The following is a 4,239-nucleotide window of genomic DNA, read 5'->3' on the forward strand; positions in this document are numbered from 1 at the left end:
TTTTTTGATTTTTTTTTTTTTCCTTTTTTGATCATAGCTCACTGCAGCCTCAAATTCCTGGGCTTAAGCAATCCTCCTGCCTCAGACTCCCTACTAGCTGGAACTATGGGTGTGCTATCATACCTGGCTAATTTTTTAATTTTTTTTCAGAGTCTCGCTATGTTGCTCAGGCTGGTCTTAAACTCTTGGGCTCAAGCAATTCTCACGTCTTGGCCTCCCAAAGTGCTGGAATTACAGGCATGAACCGCCATGTCTGCCAAGAAAAGAGTTTAAAAATGTTTCCACCCACCTATCCACTGACCTGCCACCTCAGGCTGCAGTACTGTAGTAAGTAAGAGTCTCTTTCCCTCTTTCTCCCCCTCGCCCTCTCCTTCTCCCTCTTCCTCTCTCCCACTCTCTCCCTCTCTGTGTGTTCTTATGAAGTTATTTAAATTATTACAGTATCTATTTCTTAGTTTCCCATTAGTGAAGGGGAGGTAATAATAACTACCAAATAAGGATTATATGAGGATTAAATGGCATACATATACAACGCTCTTACTGTCCTGCCTGAAATACATGAAGCAGCCTATCAATGTTACGTATCACCCCTACCTCACAGAGCCTCTAATAGAATGTTAAGAGATCGGAGATCTGGTCTATGACAAGGTCACTTTGTGGTTTTGATGAAATCCTCTAACCATAAATATGTGGGTCAAGTCAGAGAAACCTAGATATATCTAGGTAGTGGAAAATAAATTCTAGGGATCTCTTCTAGCTATCTCCTACTGTGATACAAAATGAAACTGATTAGTGTAACCTGCATGTCCAGGACATCCTAGAGACAGCCATAATTCATTTTGTGCCAGAATGAACTACCTTGACAGAACGTTTTGGAAAATGTTCTATCTCCTTAACAGTAAAAAAGACTACAAACAACTTAGATCCCCATTGCTACTGCATCACTGGAAAGTAGAGAGAAAATAGTTTGGACTAGTCTGTTTGAGAGAGACACAGACAGAGAGACAGCTAACATGCTACTGTATATTATTTTATCTGAATTTTCATCTTTCCTACAGTTTTGGTGTTAAAATAGACTTTCTCTTATGAAATGATGATGTCAGTAGATATAATTATGTTTTTTGTTATTGACTATTTTCAAAAAAGGTAAAGCGAGCTATCCTTTGTTATGTTGTTTCCTATAATTTTTAAAAATTTTACTGTTAATAAAATTCAACATCCTGGGAACTATCACCTAATAACTGTATAAAGATAGATAATTCAAATTGCTCCTGTGTGGGAGAAGAGTTGATTAAAGATTTCTTTTTAGTTGCCCAATATTTTGCATGATTATAAGATATTTAGTCTCATATGTACTATGCCTGTTTTCTCTAAACATCTTTAAAACAGTGCTATTAAATTTTTATTTATTTCCATTTGAGGTAAATATGAGTAAAGGGTGTTACAAACACATGCACATCCCTACCATATTCTGGTTTGTATTTGCCTAATATTGTCCTGTGTTTTTGGCCTTACCCAAATAATTAGCCATAGTAAATTAAGGGTCTGCTGTGAATTCAGCCCTTTCCTTCCTTCCTTCCTTCCTTCCTTCTTTTTCTTTCCTCTTTCTTTGTTATATTCCAGGATAGTAATTTACCTTTTCTTTAGACCTTTTTTTTTCAAATAAATCTCATATATATAAAACAAATGTAATTAAAGCTACCTCATAGATCAGTGATGGTAGGTGGTGGATAGTAGTGGAGAGATCTGATAAAACAGGGTGGGTCCTCACCAGCTGTACCCCATATGACAGACAGCTCCTGAGACATGACACTCTAGGAATCCCTACAGCCCAGTTTGAAAAAACCACTGCCCTAGGACAATGGACCACCATGTCGCCTTGATTGTTTTTTCCCCCTTCACTTCCTAAAGGTACAATTCCTGAGTGGTTTATCATAAGAAAGAGTTCCCTTTTTAGCAAATGACTAAAAGGTTTTAAGTGTAGGGAATTTTTGTTTTTATTCCCAAATGTTCAGTCATTTTAATATCATTTGCCTCTAAACTAATGCTGTTAAATATAGTTAAAGAGGATTTTACTCTACACGATAGATGTAGGATTTATTAGAATAATTCATTGTTCCCTAAAGACAGCAATACACACATCTTACAATTGTTGCAAATCACATAGTTATCATTTCCTGGTTTTTTCCTACTGAAACCTTGTTTTGCACAATCATAATTTAGCAACTTCATTAAATGCATTGCCTGATGCACCTGTTTGGACTCTGGGTATCATTTTTTTTTCTCCCACACATTTTTATTCAGTATGTGTTGAATTTTCCAGAGGCTGTCTGAGGACTTTGAGACATCTGTACATTGCAGTTTGCTTAAACCAACAAAAAGCGTTGAAGCAAAAATCAAACTTTGGTGCATCAATTTAACCATTCCTTTTCAAGTATCCTCAATTGTTGAAGCAGGTTGGTGCTGATACCTCCACCATCACTGTTCACTACTTAGAATAACTATTAAAGCAAAACTGACTGCGCTCGAATGAAAGCTGTCACCAGGAGTGGTGTGGGGAACATGAAGGGAAAACAATTTAGAGAATATTATGAAAAGCTCTGACTAGAATGGAGTGACTATGAGGAAAATAGTTCAAATACCAGAAATAGTATCATAAAACATAATTAAATTTATACAAGTAATTATGTATGAGTAATTAAGCCTATTAACAAAGAAGTAAGCATCCAAGAGAAGAGAATATAAGATCAAGCCTTTACATTCTAAGCAAATAATTCATTTCTAGGATTGCAATTTTCTGAAAGTTCCCTTTTATCACATGCGAATATGCGGTGATCATTTTACACACTCTCTTCAATGAGCTTATGAATTTGGATTTGAAGAACTTATGTACAACCAAAAGAGGTAGAAATAACAAGGTAGGCAAAGAGGACAAAGTGTGACTAACAAATGGAAGTTTGTTTTTCCAATCTTGATGAACCATAAGAGCTGATTTTTGGGGCTGAGTCTCATATCAGCTTTCTAGTATCAGATTTTTTTACAAGTTGTGTTGGAGTTGGGGGAAGCAGGTACAAAAAAATAAACACACATTGTCATGGCCAGCAGGGGATAGGATGGTTCAATACTTACACTGAGCATTTATGAGACCTTCAAATGTATTTTCATAGACTGCCGTGAATTGATTGCTGCATCCATACCCTTTGTAATTTGGTATTGAAGTTCCTTCCATCTAGTAGAGATTATTTCCCACCTCTTGAATCTGAGCTAATCATACGGCTTGCTTTTGCCATTAAAATACAGTGGCAGTGATGCTGTCTGGTTCTGAGCCTAAGACTCAAAAGGCCTTGCACACTTTTACTTGCTAACTCTCTTGAAGCCCTGCCACTACTGTATGAAACAAGCTCAGACTAGCCTGGCCAGACAGGTGAGTAAAGTCACCCTAGACCAGGTAGACTCTAGCTGACCAACAAGCTGACCACCAGAACATGAGTGAGTCCAAGCAAGATCAATCATGTCTGGCACAGACCAGAAGAACTGTCCAGTCAATCCACAGACACCTAAACTAAATAAATGTTCATTGCCTTAAGCCACTGAAGTTTAATAAGGTTTGTTAATAGCAGTAGTTAAGTGATTCAATCTCCAAACAAAAAAATGCCATTTCATGTCACTTTTGTCATATATATACACAACATACATGTATGAATAAGGAAGTACTTATTCATTCATTTAGATTTTTGATCAGTGACAAATATATACTAGCTGTTAGGACACAGACTATTCAACAAGCATTTACTGAGCATCAACTTAGCTCTTAGAATCCAAAAATGGGAACAGAAAGGTATGATCTCAAAAAGTTAACTTTCTAGTAGTAAAAGTAGACATTTGAGAGTTGAGTACAAAGGAACAGCAGAAGGGTATTTGGGAGATGATGGATATAAAGAATACATGACTTCGCACATTTGTCAAAACCCACAGAACTGCATAACACAAAGTGACTTTTTTAGTACATAAATCTTTTTCAAAAATAAAGTAAGATGTGGGAGGAAGCCAAAAGTTAATGCAGATTTTGACAAATGAATCTAATAGTATAACAAATAAATCGCATAACCACACTGAAGGAGATAGAGAAGAAAGGAGCTGACCTAAGCAACTTTGGAAAATAGTGTTTTGATTAGATATGGTAAGTTAAAGACAAAAAGGACTGCATACAAACATTGTATTTCTGTACTCCACTTGATA

This window comes from Propithecus coquereli, unplaced genomic scaffold (assembly GCF_000956105.1).
Source record: "Propithecus coquereli isolate 6110/MARCELLA unplaced genomic scaffold, Pcoq_1.0 Scaffold22, whole genome shotgun sequence".
Lineage (NCBI taxonomy): Eukaryota > Metazoa > Chordata > Mammalia > Primates > Indriidae > Propithecus > Propithecus coquereli.